The sequence below is a fragment of the Ylistrum balloti genome, unplaced genomic scaffold (assembly GCF_031769215.1).
Source record: "Ylistrum balloti isolate Yb309-2 unplaced genomic scaffold, AGI_CSIRO_Ybal_v1 Utg370148, whole genome shotgun sequence".
NCBI lineage: Eukaryota > Metazoa > Mollusca > Bivalvia > Pectinida > Pectinidae > Ylistrum > Ylistrum balloti.
The window spans coordinates 205,588-216,431 of record NW_026782150.1 but is presented as its reverse complement, the minus strand read 5'-3'; positions in this window follow the sequence as shown (position 1 = coordinate 216,431).

Sequence of the window (10,844 nt, the reverse complement as noted above, 5' to 3'; positions counted from 1 at the left end):
CTCACTATCACCATTGTATTTTTGGTTTTTGTGTATTATTTCACAATGTCATGCAGGTGAACTTTCAAGCATACATAATGAAATCATTTATCTAAGCGTTTTAGGGAATTATCCGCTTAGTTATAAATTGATTTTCTTCTCAGCTGCGTACTGGCTTTTACTTATTAATAATGGTTGGTAACCTCTGAGCTACTACTTTTACATATTTGTCTCTCAAATTGTCTTTTAGAATGCAAAAAGACAAGGAAGGGCACTGATTATAAAGGAACCTGGGGTATCACAACTTCCGGCAGATTGTGTCAGTCCTGGTCTTCACAATATCCACAAGCAAACAAGTTTTATAAAACACTTGCAGGTGCAGCGAATTACTGCAGGAACCCAAACGGCCGTAAAGGACCATGGTGTTTTGTAGACGACCCGAAGTCTAAAAAAAAGTGGGAATATTGTGATATCTTATAGTAAGTTGTTCTGGTAATCTGTCTGAAGTATAAACAACATGATGTATATGAGCTGTCGTATCTGTATGAAGGCAGGATAGAGAAGACAGATGAAAACGTCTACGTTGCACTGGGGTCTAACAGTCACTGAGGGTTAAGATATAAGTAACTGAGAGGTTCGGGGCTATCTTGGTATTAGGTACCTGGAATCCTCGGAAGTGTACACCAGCTTCAATGCAACTTCATATCAAAACATTACCTTGGAAGATAACTTCTTTGAACAAACACGTAGAAACATAAATCAACAACATTATCAAACTATGAAAAAAATGGATTTGTGATGTATATTCTTGGTAATAACTTTGGTTCAGTCAAATAAAGCTGAACTCATTAGAGTGGTTACTATATAGTTATTGAATTTATTCTCTGGATTTGTTCTTTTCTTTTCAGTTGTTAAGTGCGTAGCAAATTGTTATACGGCGGACCAGACCTAAGATCCTTTATCATGGACAGTTGATATACGCTTCTCCAAATGATGGCAATCATAATGATTATTTCGAGACTTCATCAAATATACTTTATTAAGTTGCATTAAATGCTAAGCTTCAAAAATACAATTAAAGATTCACAAATGTCTTTGTTTTATTTGTAATGATTATATTATTATGAACATTACTTCTTTAACGTCAATAAGTTTCATATAGTGTGATTCCTTATTGCAAAAAAGAAATTCGGATATACCAGGGGTTTTCTGCAACCACACCCTCAATTTAATTAAGTTCAGTACGAGGATGTTAAGTTATAAAAATAAGGGCAGAGGTCGCTTTGAGCACCTTGAACTGTATTACGTAAGGGAGGGAATATATCTGATAGTATCTCATAGTGACAATGAATTGCGAAATACATCTGGATATTATCTGAATGTTTGCAACAAAGAACGTACTTATTCATGATAATGAGATATCAATAAGAGATTGAATTTCTCCTGATAATATCATGAGGATGACAATAAAACAATGCGTATTTTCCATAAAAAAAACATCAAAATATTCTATAAACACTTCAAGTGATTCGACGTCAGATAATGAAAGAAACTATTCATTTACGCTTAGAATTTGGTATTTATTTTAGTACTGATCGGACGCAGAACTTCTCATTTTTGTGGTATTGATATTATCTAAGATTCATCAAAAACCGCCATGCTACTTTACACAAAACTTTGACTTATTACAAAGAATGTAAACTAGTTTGACATTTCTTTTCATAAGACATGTTTTGAAATCAATTTATGTTTGCAATTTTAAAATACTGAAATGATGGAGTAATTTTCCTTCATAAATGAAAATTGTTTTGTTTTACTGTGATTATCCGCACACCAGACCAAGTAACTTCAATTGATGACTGTCCGGGAACATAACACAACAATTTGTTTTTAAAGTTATTTATTTCGTTCAGGATAACAACAAGAAAAATATCAACGAGTCAAAATAACAATAATTCAAACTCCAATCCAAGAAAACTAGGGCAGATAGGGAAAAGAATAATTATGTACGTGCATACTCCTAAACAAGTACAAGGAGAATAAGACTAGGTGTTTCGGCAAAGTAATCGTCTTCTGTCTTTCGAGGAGCTTTAAATCGTAATAACAGCAGTTTTCAACGTTAAACGTATTTGATCGTATTCAGGAATACAATTCTATTTGATATGAATGTTTACAGTGATAATCCTCACCATCAATCATGGCACATTATCTTTTATATATATATATATATATATAGATTTTCACTCATTACGTCCTGGATTTCATACATCAGTCGTAAGAAGTACTTCTAATAATTTATATATATTTTGAATGTTGCTAATAACAATTGTGTGTTTGTACAATTCTTTAAAATCTATGGGTATTAATCTTTGCTAATCTTTGCTATAGTGTCTTTGCCCCGCCTGCCACGGGACGAGACATCTACGGATTTCACTATATTTCCTTACCACAATTGTACGTATATATCTGTTTACTATAATCTCACCCACGTGACTTCTTTATATATGTGAAAGGCGTATCGCTTGTTAAATTCCTTCTTGAGAGCTAGCAGGTCTCAACTTTAATTTTTGACAAGCATATGAAATCCACTGTTGCATAGCGGATAAAATTGTCTGCCATGTTCAAAAGATTCATTGTTCAATGGTGACATATTTCTAGGCATACATCAATTGCTAATTCCTCGAAGTTCATGACATACATGATATACATTTCGATATCAGACATTAATTAATCATGTCTTGGGGACCATAAGAAATAAAAGAAAGAGTAAGTCCTAATTTATTCCGAAATATATGCCACTTGCATACAAAATAGGTACGTCGTCCCACACTTTCACGTTTTTATGAATAGTGACACGGTTCAGAAAAGACGAATGCGCTTGACGTACTTTTAAAATGACATTGACTCTAGAATTACGGGTCCATGCACATCTCTAATATATCTTAACATTTGCTTTGATGGAGTTGGATGTTCTTAATCACCTTCAACAATTGAGGCTCTTGATATCACCAACGAGTCATAGAGTGATGAAACATGCCTACTATCACAGTCTATTACAAAGAGAACGGAATAGACTCTAGTATCAATGTTAAGCCATGCAAGAGCGAAACAGTTCCTTGTATCATATACTAGTCCTAGAAGGACGAAATAATCACCAATGTCTAAGCTAGACGGGTCCTAGAGGGACGAAATATGTCCTGGTATCATCAACGAGTACTGAAAGAAAGAATCATTTACATGATACAGTTTAATGTTTCATGTTGGTAAATACTGCAACTAGAATTGCATGGAAAGTTGTTATTTACTTGTATGTCTTGTACAAACCAATACAGAGAATTTGCCGCAAACCATATAAAAACAAATCAAATAAAATTCGTTCATGTTGCAAATCTTTTATTGTTACATCTTTTACATTTATTCTTCAGTTGTGTATTAATCCGTGCGCATGTTTTGCATGTACCCATGATTAAAAACGGTGATAGAAAAACATGGAATTCTTCAATAAAATAAATAAAACAAGGGCGGATGATCAACAAAACAAGATTAACGTGAAAATTATTTGTTATTTTATTGATACAAAGCAAGGACAGAAAAAGGTTTAATTGCTTTTACGTCATCAAAGTAAGCTTTTTTTTAACTAACTGTAATCATAAAGCCATGTCAAGAGAGAAACTATAACGTTAATAGAACCACAAGAACTATGACTGTAAATTACTTAATTTAGCGTGGGATTTTCCCCGTTAATGCGCGAGGAGTGTTAATCGCGAATCAAAATCCCTCGCGATTATTTGTACAGAAATAATACTTTATGACATCCTTGATGATTCTGATACCGGAGTCCATATGTCTGAGAGCACATCATTCACGAAGGTAGAGTCTTTTCTTGATCACCGTTTGCAAAATCATGTATTCGCGAATATGTCTGAAGAGTAAAGTTCGCGAAATAAAGAATTCGCGGAATCTATACAGATGTACAGTAGTAAAAATCCGGTACTTTAATATCAAACGAAAAAGAGGTTGATTTATAATGAGGTACTTTTAAGTGATTTAAAAATTTCTAACAATATTTATTAATAAAAAACTAATTAAAAAGTTATGATTTATTTGTAATTGAAAATAGCGATTAAACGCTTGTCGCTACTGAAACGAAAAACAATTACTCTTCATTATTAATGATATAATCTTTAATATTATTCTAAGGTCTTTTTAAATATTACTTTGCAAACCGATTATGAGTCGAAAGTAGGAGAGGGTTTCGCGATTTTCAATTTCTTGTTTTATTCTTCAGTAAAATTTTACATTAAAGATATTCCTGCTTTATATGAAAGCTTTAAATCAATATGAATATAGAGAACGGGTTAAATATTTCATACATCTTATTGTATAATAAGTCTTCACTTTAAAGAAAACCATTGTGTTAATCTGCAGTAAAAATGTGGTGAAAACACAATATGTTAGATAATACCAATTAGATAATATCCATTAAATGCACATGTGAATAACAGCTTATAGTTAATATGTTAGTAGGAATAATCTGTACATTACAAGTTACGTAACTCATTCTTGAAACCTGTAAGCGATATTACCTTTCCGTTCAGTGTAGTAACGTATACGCTTAGTTGAGTATTTAACCCACAAACTAGGTCTAGTTGTAGTTATTGTTGGAATGTGTATGTACTTTGTAAACAAGCAAAATGGAACGGTGAATCATATCATTTAAACAAATGAATTATATGCAATCCACACTAGTATGATAAACAGGTATGGAAGACATCTATGTACAGTTTGATCATTCAGCACAATGTGTACTTTACACCAGTGTATGTGTGCATAATATTCACGGACCAAATGTGACATTTGATATCAAAAACAAGAATTTCGACAAGCATTTCGTCAAATGTCATATTTTACACTTTTTATTAATACATAATAACCATGCTGTCTCCATCTGTCTTAATTTCGAGGTAAAATATATGACCACAATAAATTCTGTAACAACGACATGTGTTCTGAGGAAATACCTTAATTATATACACACAAGAAAGAAGATACCTTAGGGCAATTAGATAAATTACGTGCAGCTCAACCGAGCCTCGTGCAATCTCGCGGTTATTGCGTAGGTATAATTGTTTTATGTTTATGAATGAGCTCATGACCTTTTCCACACATTAAGATGAAACTTCAATTTAAAGGCATTTACCTAAAAGGTGCAATCATTACTAACCATCATTAAAATGGCCTAAGGAACAACCAACATGCTACAGAGGGACCAGGTCAATCACCAATAGTATTGATAACCAGACTGGAAACGGACCTCCTTCAACCTAGTAAGTATGAATACAGACTGTAAACAAAACGTCTTTCACCAATTACTAATCCGAGAACATAGAATTAACATACGTTTACTTTATTTAATTATATTTTTATTGTCAATGTCTGTTTTAATTACAAATATCATTTAAAATAGTAACATATTGCATTACACTATCATCGGCTAGAAATATAACTGTGTGTATATAATATTTCTGTGGGACAACGAGTTGCAATTTTTACGGACAGCAATTAATGTCAAAGGCCTTGCTGGAGGTATCTGTCACTACGGCTGTGGAACTTCTGACAGCGATGCAATTTTATCTAACACAGACGATGTTTACATTCGTATTGGTAGGTAAGTAGTCTATATTCACATTATAAGAACCTTGATTCGTGATAAAGTATCCTTAAAACAAAACAACTGATGTCTGAACTTTTTGAAATTCATAACGTTATATGGTGAATGCATCTCCTCTTAATTTTGACATTATTTAACCAATATTTATTTTCTACAATCGCAAGTGAGGTCTTAAGATTTAGGCCCTTAGAATGACGGACGAGTCCTAATATAAAGAAGCAGATTTATGACGCAGTTGAATCAATTACTTGACTACACTATATCCACATCGTGTGGTTCTGATAGATTAAAATACCATGTACGTCGTTTTCTAATAATTGATACAACGATACGAATTCACTATGTTCTGTTTGCGAAGAAGAACAGGCATAATTAAATAAATATATCGTTATATCTACTTCGTGTAATCGTGCAGAATTGACCAAAACAGTGAATTTCAAAATAATAGGTTTTATTAATTTTAACGAAAAAAGGCAAAGAGGTTATCATTAATATGCTAGACATTTCAAAATTCAATGTGTTAAAATCAATGAAATATGTGCGGATTTTAAGTCTTCAACACAAGTATTCTTCGTATGGTATTTAACATTTTATTATCATTCTGACTTTCTGTTATCTTGATATGAATTTTTCTTCTGTCAACATGTCAACGTTTGAAAGTTAATGTTATGTCCTGTTTTCCTTGCTCATTAGTGTATTCATACAAAAGATAAATTGTTGCAATTTAAACATTCCAGTGTCACAATATTGTTTACAGAGTCCGATCTGTACAGTTGCCATTAAGGCTGTATAATTTGTTTATCATGGCGTGTGTTCCGTATATTATGTTAAGATGAGTATGTAAAGATAAGAAAACGTGATAACAAAAATTTTGAAATTAGAGTTTAGAGTGTAGAAGTAAACAAGAAGAGACGGGAAAATGTAAGTGTTCGGACATGTGACTCAATACATGTTCACGTCCATTCCAGGAATCGAACCCAGGTTCCTAGGGGAAAGGCGAGTGCGTTACCATGACGCCATCCGACCACAAAAAATTATTTATAATTAGATAACAATAATGCTCGAAATGCATAATGTTTGTGAAAACGACATTTGACTTTCACTTCTGTCCGTAGATTAAGGATCGCCATTGTGATGGTAACAATGCTGTAGATACATGAAAGCAAAACTTTTTGAGGTAGTCAAAACCGTATGATACGAAAAACTTAGTCTATAAAGTATCATTTATGCGTAGTAAATTGATAAATAACTTATCAGCGAGAATATTGAATAAATTTATATCATTGTTCTGTTTGTTAAATAACGTTTGAATTTGCTGCAATAGTGCACATTATCATCTTAATTAAACGAGTATATGCGAATAACACTGTTTCGATAATCATTACAATCAAATATAGGTTTTCTGTGAAGATTTATGAGCTGTATAAATAACAGCTAAAAACATGTAAATTAGTAAAAACATCATACAAGATTATTGTAAAAATTAACTCTGAAAATTAAATCATGTAATTGATTCGTTCGCTTACTAATGTTAAATAAGAAAACCCTAGTTTCTTAAAAAAAAAATTAAAGAAATTTTAACTTCCATAGAGAAAACATAAGGGTAAAAATGGATTCATGGATATTTCCTTATACTATGTAATGCTCCTCTATGGACAATTTTAAGTTAAGGATTTATTGTACTAACATAATAACATTTTTATGATGACCTACCAGCAAAATATTTTCAATTTAAGGTAGACGCATCTGTTTAATAAGAAGGAAAATGTAATTATAATTTTAACCCGTCAATGTTGTTAACTGCTTTGGAATATATCATCAATTTATACCTAGTTGGCTTGTGAACTTATTGTCTAAATAGGAATATTCCTTCAATTCACTGTTGACCGATATGGAATATATCAATCATCTGATAATTTATATCTATAGGTTATTAACAAGTAACATATTATTTGATTTCTAAATTATGAAGGTTGCACGTTCAACTTATTATAATTGACAAAGATAGTATTTCAAGGGATTGTTCGCACATCTTCGTTTAACATTGTAAGAATACGGAAGCAGCTTAATTTTGCAGTCAAAATAACCAGGAATATATGATCAATGGATTTTCTACGTCGTTACTTTCAAAAACCTGCATGTAACAATATAATTTATTTTAAGTACATTATCAATAGAAATAAATTCGCCATTAATTTAGTTCAATTAATTAGGAAAATAATAAATCCCATCATCAATTTATCTAACTAGAAAAATAACTGAACTAAAACTCGTCAATTTTTAGTTTGACCAACTATTAAAATTATTGAAATCGAACTCATAATTATTTTAACAGGGGATGCCACTAGAAAATAAAATATGCTGCGTCTAAATTTCGAGTTTTCAAGATATCATGAAATATATATTATCATATTGCTCACTGTCAAGGAATAAAGGACTGATTAAACATATATTGATTAGGAATGTTTCAACCGTACTGTTAAGTTATCGGAATCCAAGTGAATTGATGTGAAGTGATTTAAACATGATTTAAATTCAAAATAGATGAAGCTAGGGCAAACTGTAAACAAACAAAAAAGAGGGGAAAGGGATTTACACGGAGATACATAAACAAGTACATGAGAATAAGAACAGGTGTTCAGAAAGGTTATTCGTCTTTTACTTTGTCTGCGACAGGTGCCATATTTAATTATATTTAATAATTAAAGTAAGTAATATTAGATAAAAGCAAGTTAAACAACAACGTCGCCATCAGACATTTTTACGAGCTTCGCGGAACTCGAACTTCCTATCGCACAGCAAAAAGATGAAAATTGACATGACATGAGACGTTATGAGAACCATAATCCTGTAAAATTATCTAATTTTCTCAGATTGAAATTCGCTGTTGCCTTCAAATTCACTTGGCGAGTTTTTCATATCAATTCGTAAATATAGAGAACGGAAAAAATATATTAATGTTTGATCTTTCTTTTTTTCTGATTTTCTTTGTTCCCTTTCCCACAGGACTGGTGCGCGGGCAGGTCGTCAAATTCAGTAAGTAACTTTTGCCGATTTCTGATTAAAATATAGCTGAAGCTTGAACTACGAACATGTACTCATGTTCAGTAAAATTTCATCTTATATGCTGAAACCATCAAGAATATGGCTTCAAAAAACAGAAATACCTTTCCTTTATCTGATAACTTCTTTTGCTTTATTTAAGTTATTGTGGTATTGATATTTACTCTATAACGAAGTAACATTTCTATTGGAATTTCTTTCCGAATCCCATTTCCATCGTGCTTTTGGGTGTTGATATTGCTATTTATTTGGAAATAGATTAAATTTTTCTTACTGTATCTTTCTTAGTTTCTGAAATCATTGAAATGATTGAACCAAAGACACATAAATGAATAGCACCTTTTAATACAGAAATACATACAGAAGAGTCAAACAATTAATCAAACTGCGTCATACATTTGTTACATCCTTTCACTGATGTTAAGGGCCTAAATTCTGAAGCCTAAGAGGCGACCGAGGAAAAACAAAGTGAATGGAAATTCAAAATCTTCACTTCACACCATGATTAAATACATTTCGTAATTTTCATATATCAGATAATTTTAGAACAAAGTCAAGTACATGTATATATTCTGAACCGTGCCACTATTCAAATAATAACAATTTATACTCGCTATACTTCTACAAAGTAAGGTAACAGTTTATACTCGCTATACTTCTACAAAGTAAGGTAACAATTTATACTCGCTATACTTCTACAAAGTAAGGTTACAATTTATAGTATCTATACTTCTACAAAGTAAGGTAACAATTTATAGTCGGTATACTTCTACAAAGTAAGGTAACAATTTATAGTCGGTATACTTCTACAAAGTAAGGTAACAATTTATAGTCGGTATACTTCTACAAAGTAAGGTAACAATTTATAGTCGGTATACTGATACAAATGTTTTAATGGTTTAAGACAAAACAAAAGACTGTAAGCAAATGATTTTGTACTTCAAAACTAAGTCTCCTTATAAAGAAACTATTTTGTTCAATGTGATTTATAGCTGTTTAGATTTATTCTGAGCAAATATTTCTTAATTAAGTGACATAAAAGAACGGTTCCTTAATGAATAAATCCGGTCGCTTTAATTGATGTAAACGATGTAGGTGTGACTAGATTTAGCTACTTCCTGACTTTCGTGTAACACTTTACCAAAAATGTCATAATTTCAGTGGTACGTATGTTGTGGACCCACCAGCAAGACATATTTCACGAACAGACATTTAAAAAAAAAAGAAAAAAGAAAATATCAATGATCATAATCCAAACACAATAAAACAAGGATAAAATATGAACAAAAGGAAAGATTTACACGAATTCTCCAAAGTAATGTCACGTTCTCAAACGAGGACAGAGTTTACAAAATGGAACCAAAAAACGAGTATCAAACACGTCCAGCTTTATATTGCACAAAGCAAAAGATTGTTTATCAATAAGACAACTATTACGACCGTAAAGCTTCAGCAACATGCGCCTTTAAAAACCATTGTTACGAGTTTGTCCGTCAGTTGCTGACATCTTCCACGAAAATCGTGATAATGGGAACAGTCCCTTGAATAGGTTGTCAAGATGTAAATACAATAGGTTGATGTTGCAAGCTAGCTGCTATCCAGAAACGGAAAATTCACAATGGGGAAATTGAAATTATCACGCTTATCATACAGCTTGACGGAAAGCTGTCCATGTTGTAGAAAACGATCGAGATAAGTGACTGATGTAGAAAAATAGGTCATGTCTTTGTTTTATAACGAAATAAGATTACAATTCCAAAGTTTCGAATTAATTTCATATAGAAGAGATCATGTGTGGAATAAGAATAATAAAATCCTACAATGAAAACATTTACTGAATTTTCTTTATTTTTTCTTAATACTTTCCATGGCTACATTTTAAAGTGCACTTCATATTGCTAAATGTATTTCGGAATTTCCTTCAGTATTATGAGATATAATATTCGCTCGATCTTTAATTTTCTCTGTTCTGTTGATATTTTTATCATTTTAATCTTGTGACACTAAAAGTTAAGTCGGTCTCAATCTTGAAGATTATACAAAAGACACAGAAGTGAATAGCACCATTTAATGATTTAGATCAGATAGAGTAGAGCTAAACAATGCATTAAACTGAATTATAGTGCTGTTG